At 38.3% G+C, this 17116-nt stretch overlaps 1 protein-coding gene across 1 annotated transcript in view; it reads left to right on the top strand.

The window, feature by feature from the left end:
- Positions 1 to 2487: 2487 nt before the first annotated feature.
- Positions 2488 to 17116, top strand: part of SLC39A10 (solute carrier family 39 member 10) — a gene marked incomplete at its 3' end in the record, with an annotated part of 63789 nt that continues 49160 nt past the window's right edge. The window contains exons 1-2 of the mRNA XM_082001718.1: positions 2488 to 2542; positions 8207 to 8258. The remainder of the gene's footprint in view (positions 2543 to 8206; positions 8259 to 17116) is intronic.

The raw sequence follows: 17116 nt of genomic DNA, 5'->3' as shown, positions 1-17116 counted from the left end.
GTTCTGATTTTGCTTTCAAGTGTTCCTTGCAGAGCTGCTGTTTTTCTTCCTAACCATTTTGAAATATATTTACATCTTAAGTCTGTTTTGTGTTATGTTTCAGAAAAAGGGTTGTATTCAAGGGAGATATAAAAAAAGTACAAAATCGGGCCGCTGCTGCTTATTATGTAAGAGGCAACTCAGGCGTTTCTTTGCTATAATCCACCATCATTACATGGTGACATTTTCTCTTAATCTCTTTGGCCATTTTAGGTATATTGTGAACAGAAGATGTGTCTATATTTATTTCCCCTGCACTCACACCTATTTGTTTCTTTCTTATCAGCAAATATCTATTCATTGGTCCTATCTCATTCTTTTACATTTATTTACATTAAAATGCGTGTCACTCATTACCTCAGGGTTTGTACATAAATTAGTGTCTCCTGCATCTAGCAGTTTTATTCTTTCTGGTTATCGCATCACCTAGAAATAAAATTATTTTTCATTTATAGCAGATACTTTAATTTTTATCCCTTAACTATTTCTTTGTTCAATCAGTCCATTTTTGCAATTAGATTGTGCTGAAGCCCTGTGAGGGCTGTAATCAGAATGTTGTTCTCCTTCCAAACTTGAGGGACCTAGAAATTGGAAAACCCACTTTTTTTCTTTGTTTGGTCTTTTTGGGGGGTGGGGTGGGGGTGTTGTACAAGAAAGAAAAGCTTCTTACTCTTTTTCTAAAAAGGGCTTTGAGAGTTAGATAGAAAACTCACAGGTTTACAAGCCTGAGCTGTATCGGCCTTACCTGTGATAAAAGTCCAGCACCCAGCAGTTCATATTTAAATGTGAATTTCTAGTGAGATACATGGTATTGTTTTCTGCCCTAGGATTCTACTTGAGAGAAAATATTTGAGCAGTCCTGCTAACTGCTCTGTAATCATAATGATTTTTTACTTCTCAAGCTACTAAAATACTCTGTATGTAGGTACGTTCACATTAATTTTTCACATAGTTTAAAAATCTTACCGTATATAGTATAATTTCTTGTAATAACATAAGATGTTCACAGCAAAACGTTAAATTATACAGAGACTATATTACTGCAAAAATGAAAGGTAAATTTTATTATCTAAATTAGGTCTTGATAATTAGTGCTGATCTGTAATCTTTTCCTAGCAGATATGTAATAAGCCTTCTCAAAACAGTTGCAGCAGATTTCTAGCATTTTATCCAACTAGGGGAACCAAATGCTGCTATTATTTGACTCTATAATCATATGATCATGCAACTCCAAAGCCCACTGGTGCTCCTACAAGGACTTGGATAGGCAAGTGTCTCACACAGTACTGAGACCTTCCTGGACGGAGCAACGTCCTTTCCTACCTGCCTCTTTTCTGGCTCACAGAGTCCGTCCCCTTTCGCCGGCCGCGGCTACTGCTCCTCCAGGCTGACACGCTGCCCAGTGGGTGCATCACTTTCCACCGGCTGCAGCTACTTTGACAGGTGTAGAGGTGGGGGGGATTGTTTATTCTTGGCATGAAGAAAGTGCTACTTGGTGCTTGATTGGTAGCAGCTTCTGGGGATAATGTGAATTTAATGGCAAAAACAACCTAAAACGAGATTAGGAGCATCTGAAAACAGACTTTAAAATGTGGCACAGAATAGCCTGACTTTAGTTTCCAACCATGTTGCTTTTCAAGTACATGTATAACTCTATCCCAGTTGAACAAGTAAATATTTAGCATTCAGATACGGTTTTGTAACGGGGAGAGTTTAATTTGCTTCAGTTACCTGTAAAATAATTCTAATCTACAGATCAGTTGCCCTGGTTTGAATAATGTGCATGTTTAACACAGCAAAACACATGTGTCTAAACTTAGCTTGCAATGTTGAAGCAACTTACTAAGAGACAGATATTAGACATATATTTGGTATCTTAGATATGTACAGCTGATAACTAAAGCTTACCATACTAATTCCATTTAGTTAAATGTGTAGTTTTTCCAGCAGAAGCAGAAAGAATATTAGTATCATGTTTGAACAAACTACCTGTAATTTCTTCCTGTCAAAATTGACGTAAAAGCAACGGGAAACAAGTTAACTCTCTTAATTCTTTGATATTTGATGTTCTATTGTCTAATGCAAGAAAAAAAAAGGAAATAATTTCCTACTACCATAATCATATTTCTGTCGTGCCGAAATGACTTCACAATTACATAACCGTGTCCTTTGCACACTTCGGTGTCTTTTGTTTGTAAATCATCTCAAGGGAATCCACAAAGCCGCTACTGGCAGTCAGAGAGGCAGGAATTTTACGTAGTTTTCATGACGAGCATTTTCCCAAAAGTGCCCTGTTTCATGGTCAGTTCCTGGTAGCAGTCTCATTTGATAAACATCCTCCATGTGTTTTGGACTTCTTTGTCCATAAAATGTTACCTCGGTAGTCTTCTGTAGCACTACTGTGGATAAGAGGCTTAGGGAATGCTTTACATACGTTAAGGTAAAATCTCTAGTCTCTTTTCTCCCCTGTGAAGACAGAGTCCAGTCATCTCCAGGATAGCCAGTAAGTATAATAGGATATTTCATTTATTTCTGTTATTCTAGCTGAGCAGGTAGTATGTTACCAGACAATGAAATGGTGAAATATAAAAAAAATGCTACAGGATTGTTAAGAAAGTTGCAGAGCAAGAATTCAAGTCTGCTTTCATCTCCTTAACTCTAAGTCTGTAGGTGTAAACCTGAGGGCAGAACTGGGTTAACTTTATTAAACCAGGAGTTACAGGAAGTCAATTAGCTTTTCCTGTCCCACAGACTCTCTATGAAACTTCAGAGTAGCAAAGAGAGAAAAGTATTCCTTCAGTTTGTGAACAGAAGCAATAAGCCTGGAAATTTGGGATTGTATTTTTAGATTAAAATTTGTTGCGGGCATAAAATACACTTGCAGCAAGTTGGTTCACAAGTGGGAACCATGATATCAGATGTAATAATGACATATTGGACCATATCTTGTATTAATTCAGAAGTGTTGCAAGTTCTGCAACTTCTTTACATAGGAGGGTTGGGTGTCAAAGCTCAAAACATGGTGAAGCCTCTGAACATGAAAGCCTGTTGCACACTAAAGGCACTCAGCAACTTGATAAATAGCTTGTAGCTGGGCTAGCAGTGCATATAATTTACTTGGTAAAATAGGCAGTTTGATCAGTAAAGACCTGCTGGATGATCAGGAAAAAAAAAAAGGAGACACATACAGAATAAGTGAAGAATATAGCTGAATCAGGTGTGTTTAGCAGTAATGAATGAGAGAAACATGCTGTTAGTGTGATCATCATCAGTAGTTAATGACATATCATAACTGTTTTCCCACTATTCGTGTATAGAGTGTTAATGGCAAACACTCAGAACAAGATCAAAAAGAAACAATAAAATTACATCATTTCCTCCAGAACTGTTCTTTAGAGTTGTTTTAGGCATTAAACAGAGGAATATTAATGTGAAAGTGGTAGAGCTGAAGATAACTTAGCTTTCCAAAAGGATTCACCAAATGCCTGCATTTAAAAAGGGTTATGGTAAATTTATTACACTCTTGTCAGGCAATGAATGTTATATAGTGTGCTTACAAGTCGGGTATTTTAGACTAATAAATGTATTCTATAATTAAAAATTTAATTTGCCAGTGATGGATCATCAGTCCAGTGATGGATTATCAGTAACTAAAGCCAACCAAGGGTTAGGGGTGCCACCCAAGTTAGAGATCAAATCTAGGGATGGCAAGATCATGGTGTCCCCCAAAACAAAATTTTTTGGGGGAAATGGTTTGAGGTGCAGAAAGGGTAGTCTTACCAAACCCATTTTTACAAAATGCTGCAGTGTTTAATTTCAGGTAAGATCTGATCTTGGTTAAACTGCAAGTAAACTGAGTTATGCAATTATATCAAATAAGACTGGCAGGTTATGTATGCAGGTAAAATATCAGGTTGCATGATAAGCTGTGTGAAAAAAGCATCAGCCTGGATCTTAAACTGCTTGAAAGGCTGTTTTGCATCACAGAAGGTTAAAACTTTAGGGTTCTGGAGCACCATTATCATAGTCTGTTTACCATCTAGGCAGGTGGTAATTGCTCCTGGAGAGGCCTAAGGGAAAAGAACATTTTGAAAGCATAAAGGGGGTGCTCAGTGGCAAGGAGGGAAGAATTCTGAAGTTACCTGGGACCGAATGAATATTAAGGAATCCTTCTCAGCGGGGTGGAATGAGAAGGAACCCTTGAATCTTAATAAGTACCCAAGAAGGGTGTTGCTAGTAGAAAAAAGGAAGGATTCCCAAAGCTAGGCTCCCTGTATCCCTCAGGATATAAGGTATACAAAAGGACTGAATCTCTGAACATCTTTGTTAAGAATCTAACAGCATATTGGCTGGATATAAGGGAAGTAGAAGGAATTTCTGGTCTTGCAATCAGTTGATTGTGTGTGGTTCTCTATTATTTCTGTTCTTTGCCTGTAAGCGCTTTGTTCTTAAATAACCTGGATTTTAATAACTTCAAGACACCTAACTAATACCAAGGTATTCCACCCTTTACAAACATGATAAACTTTAAACTGGGATGCTGGACCATTTTCATAATGTGCCCTCCCCACTCTCTACTCCAGTATTACCCTAAGATAATTAAAGGATAACGAAGTGTACCTCCATTAAGGTGCATGGGCTACTGTGCAGATGACAGTTCAGAGCTGTGGGTCAAAGAAATACTTTTGGATTGGCAGCATTAGCTAAGAAGCTCCTTGGTATACATTAAGATAGTGAGGTCTGTGCAACTAGTAATACTTAATGTTTCCTATCACTGAATCTTGTCAGCTTTCTGCTCCACATGTCTGTTGCTATGGATGGTATTCCACAACACATAAGAACATGCATTGTATTTTAGGGAGAGGATACACTTACTTAAGCATTGAAACATTTACCACTTCTACTCTTTTTGATAGTCTAGTCCTAGGTGATGTAGAGGCTTTCAAAAGTGTTATCGCGTTGCTTAGATTGTGCCCACATAAATCTTTTTACACATTTACTTCTCTGTGAGGAATATGCAGGCCCCTAGCCAAAAGTGATAACTAATATTGTAGCAATTCTACCTATAATACCAAGAGTACGGCTAATGAACAATACCCTCTTTGGAAGTTATGTCTTTTGGCAACTTTCAGGGGATTCAGGAGCAAAGTCATAATCAATGAAGGGTTTAGGGTTTTTTTCTTTTCCTGAACTGGGGCTGTACAAACTCAAATCCTAATCAAAATTTGTCTTGATAAATTGTAAGGAGTGTCTCACCTATTAAAATGTCTCCTTAAGATTTCAAGTGCTTTCACTCTATCAGACTTGTTCTTTTAAAGTCACTGCATTTGTTCAGTCAGCAAAACTTCCCCATGACTTTTTCCCTAATCACTTTTGCTGTCTCTTTCTTGGTTCCCTTTTTCTTTTGATCTCGTATTTGCATTTTTAAAAATCTATTCCTATTCATCCAATTTACACCCTCATCTTTATTCCAGATTATCCATTGCCTTTATGATTTCTTACTTGGTCCAACAGAAATCTCTTTTTTTAGTATTTCTGATTATCATCTTCCCCCCTCATCATTTGGTCTATTGTCTCATTATTCTTTCTAACTCGTTCTATTAAGCTTCCAATTAGACATTAATGTGTCATTCCAGGTACAGTTGTGTTAAAGAAGTACTGGCCATTAAATTGTTTTGAAATAATAGACATGAGTTGTACTCCTTTCTTCTAAAGAAAATTAGGCTTTATTGGCAAGGAGACAGAGCAGAACCGTCAGAAATTCTAGATTGTGTTTCCAGATGTGCATCTGTCCTGGTACCTAACTCACTGGAATTTTCTTGTGCTTCTAATTTCAACCTCCAAGCCTAGGTATTACACTGCTTGTCTTAATTCTTGCTAGTGTACTTTAATCACTTGCATTCATTCACAAGTCTTGTTCCTCATACTAGTAGAAATGATAATGCTAATTCAGTATGTCTAACTTTGAAGTACTAAGTGCACTTTTAGGTCCATGATGTGGTATAACCCCAGGTGGCAACTAAGCACCATGCACCCACTCGCTCACTCTCCCCACAATGGGATGGGGGAGAAAATGAAAAGAGTAAAAGTGACAAAACTCGTGGGCCGAGGTAAAGATAGTTTAACAGGGAAAGTAAAAGCCGTGCACGCAAGCAAAGGAAAACAAGGAATTCATTCACCACTTCCCATGGGCAGGCAGATGTTCAGCCATCTCCAGGCAAGCAGGGCTCCATCATGCCTAACAGTTACCTGGGAAGACAAACATCATAACTCCAAATATTCCTCCTTCCTTCTCCCACCCCCAGCTTTATGTGCTGAACATGATGTCATATGGTGTGAAATATCCCTTTGGTCAGTTGAGGTCAGCTGTCCCTGCTGTGTCCCTTTCAAACTTCTTGTGCACCCCCAGTCTGCTTGCTGGCGGGGCAGTATGAGGAGCAGAAAAGGCCTTGACTCTGTGTAAGCCCTGCTCAGCAATAATGGAAACATGCCTGTGTTATCAACACCTTTTTCATCACAGATCCAAAATGTAGCCCCATACAAGCTACTATGAAGAAAATTTACTCTATCCCACCCAAAACCAGCACAGTCTGTACAGGAAATCTACTAAAAATCAAAGATAGTAATTTTTTTTAAATTTGAAGGTAGATACATTAATTGGCTTCTAGTTTTTGCCCCTCCTTTCTCATCACTCCTTTTAAGTCACTTTTACTGCATCTGTACAGGGCTGCAGTAGCATCAGAAACGGCAATGTGCTGTTCTTTTTTTATGTCATCATTTATAATGCAGTTAATATTAAATTGAAATGTCAAGTTAATGTTCATTGTCCAAAAAAGATCATCTATATACCATTGGAAGAGAGGTCTAGAAAATATTTTTCCTTTATATTCCTGTTAGTTAAGGCTCAGTTCTCCATTACGATTAGGGTGAAAAGAAAACATCTTTGAGGTTTTATGCAGGTTCAAAGGCTTGTCTGCCCAAAGCTGACTTTAAGATGAAGATTTGAATCACTGTATCTTCCTCTTCTTGTCGGAGGAGAAGTAGCCTATATGGAAACTCTGTCATACTTCAGGGTTACTGTTTGCCCGTATATGATGTCTGTGAGGACAGTATTGCAAGGGTACCCTTTGCTATGTCACACAATAAACGTGACATGTGTAGGGAACATCAGATTTCCTGCATGTAAGCTACAATAGGATGCCTGCTCAATGGGTGCCACAGATTTCCAGACAAAAGCCAATCATGGATGAAAAAGCTCATGCTATTGCATATATCTGCAATAACCGCACATGAGAAGGAGCTCTGAAGTCATTCACTGAGACCAGGACCAACATACCAAAGTTGTTTGTTCTCTCAAACAAGGCTCTATCTAGGAGCAGAAGACTCTCCTGGAAAGCATAAAAGTGTCATTGGCCTGATCTTCTCGCACCGGTAGATCTTCCAGGGGAGCTCCATATATGTAATGCATGGTATTAAGAATGTTAGAAAGTTTGCCATTGATGAGGAAATTCTCTATTGCTAAAGTAAGTTTCAAAACTTTTTCCCAGAGACACAACAGTGAGAGAAATCTAGGAGCAGGAATCTTAATCTAGTCAGAGCCTGAATATTGGGAAGAGGGATGTATGAATGACAAATAGCTAGAACTGCTTTCCAAGAGCTTCAGGGACATTATTGTACAGTATGAAAATTGCCAAAGCTGAAGATAAAAAGAATTTCTCATAATCTGTGTCACTTCAAAAATTGGTTAAATGTGTAAGATGAGCTACTTTAATGTTCTCAGACACTTCCTTTCAGGCATTCTTCCAGCTCAGTAATAACTTCTGAATTTTCCCTGAAATATTGCTTCAACATATCTGCCATCCACCTTTGCAAAGGGGGAGGTGGGAGCAGAAAGCTTTTTGACACCACCAATTCCTTCAGGCACCTGACTCAAGTGCCACTTGTCTGTTCCAGATTAGTTTCCATTTTGCCTCTCTTGAGGTTAAACCTTTTATTTTCTTCTATTAAAGCAGGGAACCTATAATCATGTGCATTTTCCACCTCTTTAATTTTGTCTGAAGCTGATTCTGACCCTTTGGTTTTAATTACCCTGAGACAATCTTGAACTACATTTAAAAACCTTCTGTGAAGGCAAGCCCATGCTGTACATCCTAATTGTATTTTTCAGATCGAGGATTCCTGCCATCCAGTCTTCAGATATATTTGAATTGCATCCTGAAATATAGGTTTGTATTTAGCACCTACCCCCTCATCCCCCCGCCAAAGTCTTTCTATAGAGAGGAATATCTCCAGTTAATAAGAACCTAATTCCAGTTCAGATGTGGAGTAGCCAGTAGGCTGTTACCCCTTCGATTCTCTCAGGAAAGAAGCGAAAGCAAGGCAGTGCTTCTGGTTAAGAGCATTAGTTGTTCACTTTGTGCCTTTCTTCTATTATGATTTTCAAATGTGTACACATTGGTATAACTAAATTGGGCTCACAAGAGCAATTAGATTAGCAGAATTTCAAAACTCGTGGCTTTTCATGACTGTATCTTATCTTGTCTTGGCCAAGAAGAATCATTATTATAATTCCATCTGGATAAAGGATGCTTGCCACCTCCTCAACAATTTGTTCACTATTATCTATTGGTATGCTTTCCCATACCCTTCTCCAATTTCTTATCACTGGTTGCTAGCTCTGGAGGAAAACAGCAAGAGGCAGGACTAACGGGAGAGTTAAATTAGCCCACTTTCACATACCACCTTCAGTAAATCTGCACCTGAATAAAAGTCTTCAGTAGCTAGAAGGAAGAACATAAGGTAAAAATTGTAGCTCAAGAGAGGTAAATCTGTGACTGACTACTCAGATGAAGGACATTGCAGGTATTCCCTGAACTGAGGCTGTAGGCCCATTTCCTCTCTTACTGTAGGATAATGTCAGACCTAATGCTTCTCGATCCATATCTCTTTGGCGTAATTATTGGCTTAACCTTAGACCTTCCTCTCATACAAAAGAAGCAAGCACCTTGGCTTTGCATAGATGGGGTGTCAGTCCTCTACAGTGAAGCACTACTCCTGTTACTGCAAGAAGAAACCTCATACAGATAGTGGAGTTAAGCTAGTCTAAAAATACAGCATCCACAGAGAAAGACAGATCACTGCTGGAATTAAAAAAACAGTTTTACTGCCTGAAAGGGTTTTTCTTTTTCCTGTATTTCATTCTGTGTCCAAAAACTTAACCTGAGAAACTCAGACCTTTAACAGCCTGTTGTTATGACCATAATAAAAGCAAATTTTGTGCTGTCTTTTCAGTGCTACATAAAAAAAAAATTACTATTTTTTTTTCTATTTATACTTGAAGCGTTAGGTAAGCTTATTTTGGAGGGTGTTTTTTTTAACATTGCAAAGTCTCTTTGGTGCATAGCTTAGAGTTGAATGTACAAATAAATGTTCTAAGTAAGGAAATAGAAGAAAATACCATTATTAGTTTTAGTTAGTGTGCAACCGTTGAGAGGAATCCTGAAACAAACCAGGTATTCCCACAGCAGATATCCCACTCCAGAAAGAGCGTGGTAATTTATGCTTGACAAAACAAAGTTAAATGCATGTTTTTTCAGATTTATACCAGATAAATTGGGAGGCTATAATTTGTTTTCAGGTTATTGATCTTTAATCTCTCTGGTAAAACCCCAACCTTCTAATAAAAAAAACTGTTCATATGAGAAGTGTCAATCAATGGAGACAGAGCCTATTAACAAGCTGCATGCTCTGTACCTAATTAGGTTTGGCTGAGCTATCTGCTTTCCAAACATCTCTTCCTGTGCTTCAGCTAGAAAGCCATTCTCAGGGCACAGCTAGTTTTCTATTCCCGCTGTGCTGCCTTAATCTAGTAAACTTCCACCTCCGAACTCATTAAAATATTTTATTTCCTTAATCACAAGATGCTTGCTCCATTCTTCTGCAAGACCATTTACCCTGATTCTATCTCTGCATTAAATGTTTTTAGATTTGGGCATATTTAAGCATTAGTGAAAGAGAAGCAGAATCCTTTTTGACTGCAAGTAAGTGGAGAGATTTGATCCCTGGAAAAGGATCTGCGCTGTTTGATCTAAAGCTAATAAGATGTTCTTGTAAGTCTTCAGACATTGCTGGAGTAGGGATGACTTAGATACGGAAAAGGTGTTTGTCCAGATTAATAGTTTTTCCTATCAGAATTATTTTAAAGTGTCTTCAAGACATTAAGCACAGAATTACAATAGTTAGATCCAGTTCCTTTTTTACGCAAATGTGAGAGAGCATCAGGTTTTGGTTTTTAGTTATCATTATGACATCATGCACTGCAGCTAGAAAAGTGGCATTGGGCTTTGAGTCTTGGTGTCAGCAGAGTCTTTGAGTATCACGGTCTAAGTGTTTTGGTCTTCTGTAAGTAGTCATGACTGCACTTTCTATAATGCATAACTTGATTTAAAATACATTTTAAAGATTCACATAAAAACTTGGAAAGGTCAGATGGCATAGTCAGTCAATGTGAGGCAGCTTCAAATACTCTGCAGTCCAACTTTAAGTCTACTGTCATGTCTCAGGAATTCTACGAACCCAGTATCAGTGGTTTCTGTTTAGTGTACTGCACTGCTAGTTCAAGCGAGGAGACTGAGTAGCTGAAAACTAAATAGTTTTTAAGATTAAAAATATTAGATAACTAGGAAGGAAAGATGACCAAAAGAACTGGCTAAACAATGTTGTATTTAGTCTTGCACAGACAGTCTTGCAAAAGCAGCAGAGCACTGCTATTCCTGTCAGCATATTCTCATGAAATCCCAGAGAACTCATTGCTGGTTCAGGTTTTGTGTATCTTGCGGGGGGGGGGGGGGAGGGTGTGAAGAAAAAAGGTATTACATTTTAATTTCTAAGTAGTGTTTTGTTTGTAAAACAAAGTGCCTGTTTTGATAATAGGCATTACTCCAATTCTAGGACTACAGCATTGAAGCTGAAATTACATGTGTTACAAATACAGTTTGTCATAAATTTATACGTTGCCAGTCAGCAGCTCTAAATGTAGGTTTTGGCTTTTATAAATCTAGAGCCAAGAGATTCTGGTGGATTAGAAACTTAGAAAGTTGTTAACACAAACACAAAGTAATGATAAGAAAATTATCTAAACTTCTGCTGAAATACAAGTACCTATGCTTTTGGACATAGCACAATCTCCCTCTGTATTTAGTTAATATTATTTATTCTCTTTTACGTATCCTTTTACTTATTACGGCATCCTGTTTGTTTATTTTACTTTGAACTTTTTGGGGGAAGGGGCCTATGCTTAATTTATTTGTAGAGAATAGGCGAGTACATGTGGCTTAATGTGTCTGGAGCCTCAGCTCCTGCCTTCTTGACAATATGTATGGTAGCAGCCTCGTTCACCCTTGCTGATTCCAGTTAGACTTTTCCTACAGCTGATGTACAGGAGCGGGCCCCAGAAGAGCAAAGGAAAAATTTCTACCAAGTGGCAAAACAAGAACGCCTCGCTCTTAAATTTAATGTTTTAACTAAATCTCTTCAGCACAGAAATAGAAAGGTTTTTCTTGACACAGAATAGTCATTATGAGAAAACTGGAGTTAATAATTGTAGGCTAATAATACGAACATGAGCAATGAAGGCAAAGCAAAAGGGCAATGTATTAAGGCAGACAGTACATAATTTCTGGAATATCTGTGCTGCAACAACTTCTGGCAGCTGAAAGCAATGAAACACCTTGCTACTTACAATGAAATACACTCATAAATCTTCTATGATGGCTCAAAGAAACTAAAAGCTAAAAATGTTTTTGAACGGGTGAGAGGATAGGGAGCTTTTCTTCATGTGCAAAGATCTCTGTGGGAAAGAAACCAAGCCATGCCATTTAATGATAGCTGTGCATTACTGCTTAATTGTAGATGTTGGTTTTATCTTTTGCATTTTTCTCTTCTATTGTCATTTAAAAAAATATCTATTGAAACTGAAACTTGAGAAACAAAATTAACTTTGAAGTTTAATCCAGAGTTTACTGAAGTGAGCATATGAATTTTAGTAAATTTTGCGTGAGTCATTCGGTATACTACTTTTCTCGTAGTGCCCCATAATATTTGGGAGCAGTATACACACACTTCCCTACATACTAGCGGCGCTAGTTGCTATCAAATAGAGAAAGAAGCAATGTAATCTTGGTTCATACTGAATCCAGCGTGTATGAAGCATTTTATTAAAAAGCAGATTTGTTATGTTGTTATGGTATCACATACCTGGCAGAAACCAAGATTTTTTTTTTTTTTTTTTTTTACTGTGTACGCAATGTACCTGAAAAAATAATGTGGCTTTCAAAATGCCTGGCTTCTAGCATCTAGGACTTCTCCAGAAATGGCAGAATCTGCAAAAGATCTAAATGCTTGTTAGTCTGGTGGTAGGAAACACATACACAGCCCCACACCCATTCACGTGCACAGCAGCTTAATGTCCTGCCACGCTCTACCTTCCATAACAAATGCTCTTGTCCTAATTTGGTGTATGGTCACAACCACATTTTTCAGTAATGATTGTGACATGCAAAGGACATGATTCAGCAAGACCCTAAAAGCATGTGCCTCACTCATAGCACATTTACATTCCCATTGATTTGAAGGGAGCTACTAAGCAACTGAGTCGAGGTAAATACTTGCTGGTGTAAAGCCAGCAATATGTTCTAAACTCTTCAATTGAAGCCTGATAAAGGGTAAGTACCATGTTCCTTTATAAACTTCTTTTTTAGCGAAAAAATTAAACCAAGCAGGCTTCCTTTAGGTTCACTAGTTGACTACTGGAAATGGTTGCTTCAGGGTAATAGAAACCAAATAATCTTTTTTCCACGTTCTCTTGGAACTCCACCAGCCACAAGCACAATGGTGGGCGGAGGGAGGAAAGTCTGACATCCCATTGTCTCCACAGGACTCGCTGTTCCCTACTGAACATCAGTGTCAATTTTTCCAACAGCTTTCAGATTTGTCAGAGGGAAAGTGTCTTTCTACCAAAGATGTATGTATTTGTATATGCATGTAATGTATGTTTTGAGTGCATGGGTAAAGAAGAAAACTGTGTCTTGTGTCTTGCGTGGGTTTTTTTAAGCACTTCATTAATCATTCCTACCTTGCAGTTTGTGGATACTTTGCAGTACTTAAGACTAAATTGTATTAAATCCTATCTTCAAACATCTCAACAAAATAGTATTGCTATAGGTGTCTCAAAATTATGTACAACTTTTTTTATACCCTTTTTAAAAATCAGTGGTGAAAGTTCTCTAAAAAAGCTCTAGCAGTCAGCTTTTTTTGTGGAAGGTTGCTGGTGTCTGGTTTTGCTCTGCCTAGAACATGACAAAGTGAAACTAAAGGAAAACATTTTTTGCCTTCTCTCTGAACTTACATTAACAATGTGCTTTTTTTCCGAAAACAGAAGAGAGTTTCAAGACCATACAAATATTATTGCTAAGTTTTAACCCCCAGAAAATAAAGTCAGGCTAAAACAAACACAGTCCACTGCAGAGAAACTGTTTTTATTAGGGCATTAACTTCAGTGGCACTGTGAAAGGCCGTTGCAGCGTTCTCAAGCTGCTTCTTCCTGTATGATATTGAAGGAAAAACTGTTTTAAAACTTTATTCTGTGACGATTACTCCTTATCAGTATCTCAGGAACAGAATACATGTATATTCCATGTCCTCTACATCAGCAGGGTATGCATGACTGTCTGAGAGAGATGCTATGTGATGTCAGTGGTTAGAGACTTCAAAGGCCTGCAGTGAGAAGAGTGACTGGGCAGTGAAGAGAGCGAGCTTAAGTTTTACAGCTGAGCCCTTGTCAGCAACAGATATGTTTTCTTATTCATTCCTCTGTACTTGCCATTATTTAGTTACAATTCCTGTATTGGAATTGTAAGGAATATACAATTCCTGGCAAATGCTGTCACAGAGGAAGCATGGGCACTAGTTTAAGCACTTTGTTTTCTGACCTTCAAGAAAACCCACCTCAAATGACAATTTGGTAATGTCCCAATACCAACATGACTTTTCTGGAGCTGTACTGGTAATAGCAGTAGGAGGAACTGGAGTAGAGAAGAGTCAAAGAGGGAAGACTAGTTCAGAGGGGGGAAATCTATTTTAGAGCATCTCCTAGATCGAATAAGTTTGGATTTGTAGCATTCCAAGACAGTGGTCTGCTGTGAACATGACTGTTCCCTATCTTGCAGACACCTCACCACCAGCACAGACAACCAATACATATTTTTTCTGGCATCACAGAAGAGAGAGGCTGCGGGGGGCGGGGAGGGATGATGGACACAAAATGCACGCACACAACCAGGAGCCTGTTGTCAATCATTTATCTTACTCTTCTATACAGCAACATATTTTGGTGTCATAGACAGTACCAAAAAAAAAAAAAAAGTCCAGTTTCATCCACCCGTGAGCCCAAACTCAGCACAGGTTATTGAACACAGAAGTAGTATGCTGCTCTTCTCTGCTCTACCTAAGGAGTAGACAAGTTACTATTTACATTGGCAAGTGTCTTCCTCCTGCCTCACAGATTAGGTTCTGTTGAAGTATACACTGTCAGCAAAGGACATGGCAATGCTGTCCCCAGAAGGAACACAAATTGCTGGCCTGGTGGAAACAAAAATGTCTGTATCTTTGGAGCCTCTGCACAGATGAGGCCATAAATTTGAGTCATTCTGGGAAAAAGAAGGTGGGCTCCTTTGGCTGAGATTCTTGAAAATACAAAAGACTGAATCAAGTCTGAAAAGGTTTCTGTGGCCAAGTTATTTTCACTACATCTGTCAGACTTTAGGAAAGCAGGCTTTCTGAGGACAAGAGAGAGCGGAGTTGTGTGTTTATCTTCATTTAGATGGCGTTATAAGCCAAAATGGATGGTGACCTCGCTGGTGGTTCCAGCCAAAGGGCTGAACATGAGCCACTGCAAGACAGAAAGCTGTGAGATACCAGGGGAAGACAGAATTGCTTTGGGTGCAATTAACAGAGAGATATGTTTTGGGGGAATTCCATTTGCCTCTGCCAAATTCTCAAAGTCTTGTTATTTCCTCCCCACTCAGCATTCTGAATGATTGCTGATCGGGTTATGTTAGCATGAAGACTGACTCTGTCTCTTGTCCTCAGGAGATCATTGACTTTTGAGATGAATGCTGTTTCTGTGCTGTTTTGCAGTGCAACACAAGTGGCATTTAAAAAAAAAAATTGAAAAAGTTGCAGTAATTTTTATTTACCCCACCTTCCCCTGCAAAAATACCTTTTCTCTGCATCAAGATTTTGGATTACAATTAAAACTCTCAGGAATAATCTCTGAAAAATAGCCTCCTGCTGCTTCACTGTTTGCAGCAACTGGGGCTTGCACACTGCACACATCTCGGTGCTCAACAGTTAAAAGTTTTGTGCAGCAATTTGAAATGTCCTGTGAAAACAGCATCTCTGGTTTTAGAACTAGAGCACTACCATAATATTGTTTTTACTAGCTCAAGGTTCAGTTTCAACATAATAATAAATAAATAAAAAACCCTGTTCAAACAGCTCCTTAAAAAGACAGTAGTTTAAAAAAGAAACTGCACATATAGCAACTATTCCTGTTGAGGGAAGTGACTGTAGGCTATGAGGTCTCTCCCTCCTGTAAGTGAGGAAGAGGAGAAAGAGCGAAATGACAAGAATCGGACACTGCTGTCCTGAATGATGAAGTTGGCACTCGAGGTGGTGTAAGTGGACTGATCATCTGTAACGCGTGTGTGCTGCTCTCGGGAAGGGGGTGCGTGCAGTAGTTTCAGGTGTGTCATGGCTGGCAGTTCGTTTTCTGATTCACTGCTGTTTAGAAGCTGCATAATCAAGTCTGGTTTTGCCTAATTAGTAATAGCTATGACATTGTTAGTATCTTCTGAGATAACGGGGCCAAAATTTTTACACATTTACTGTAGGGCAAGGAGCGTAGATTACATTAAATCCGTGCCCCCTTGGAAAAAACAGCAATGAATTCTTATAATTCTTAAGCTATGAATTTGACACACCCTGTAATATAAATAATGTTATCCCAGAATCACGCTGTCTAAACTAAGTCTTTTTCAGTCATTTGAGATAAACTTAAGTAAAACTCCGTGAGCTGATTTTGGGGTGAGAATTTCCCAGAATCGGGCCTCTCCTTCACATGGGAATTTGGCAATGAGCCAGCCCAGCCCAGGTACCTCTGAGCTGGAGAGCCCCAAACAGCCTCCTCTTAAGCAGTTGGCTTGCCTAAAATTTTCTTATTCCAAGCTTCCTTGCAGATTATTAGTAAGTATTGACTTTAGTTTTGGCTTCTATTTAGTTTTAAGAAACAACATCTTGATGCTCGTGTGTACAATTTCCTTCTTTTCATTATATATAATGATTTGCCAAAGGATATTATGTTGTCTTCAGAAACTTTTCAGAACTTTAGTGAACTGGAAATTTGATAGATGACAGGCGTTCTAACTTCAGATTTCACTTCAATTAATCCAGTGATTTCTCTTTCATATATTTAACATTTAATTAATAGAAAATTAAGTCTGAAAACATGAATAAAATTACAGTGTTTACCCAGCTACAAAGACTTATTCTAAACTACCTGCAAAAAATAGAGAAAGATGATTCTCTGAAGTAAATACTGTTCAAAGTAAGGCTATCATTCGAACATCTGTTTTAAGGTACTAGGTTTAGCTAGCTACATAAATGGTCTGATAGCCAAAAGCTCCTGTGAGACTGCTTTCAGTAAGAAACGCTAGCCATTCACTTTAATCTATGAATAGGGTGAAGCACCTTCATGGGTCATTTTTTTTCTTCCAAGAGATAGCTAAGAAACCTCAGCAGTAACTTACACTGAAAAACACTTCAGAAGTTATACAGATACACTCTTCACATGTTTAGAGAAAGCCACTTGTTGGAAGCAGTTCCACAAACAGACATATTTATTGAGAGATGGCACCATGATTAAATGAAAAAATAAATATCAGTTCACTCTCAAGACCTGGAATTTTGCCCCACCTGTCCAAAAGGCAGCAGTATTTGTTTTCTTTTTCAATTAATTTTC

Source organism: Phaethon aethereus, assembly GCF_964289735.1.
Source record: "Phaethon aethereus genome assembly, chromosome: 6".
Classification (NCBI taxonomy): Eukaryota; Metazoa; Chordata; class Aves; order Phaethontiformes; family Phaethontidae; genus Phaethon; species Phaethon aethereus.
Note: the sequence above shows the minus strand (reverse complement) of the source record. Positions and strands in the feature narration are given on the sequence as shown.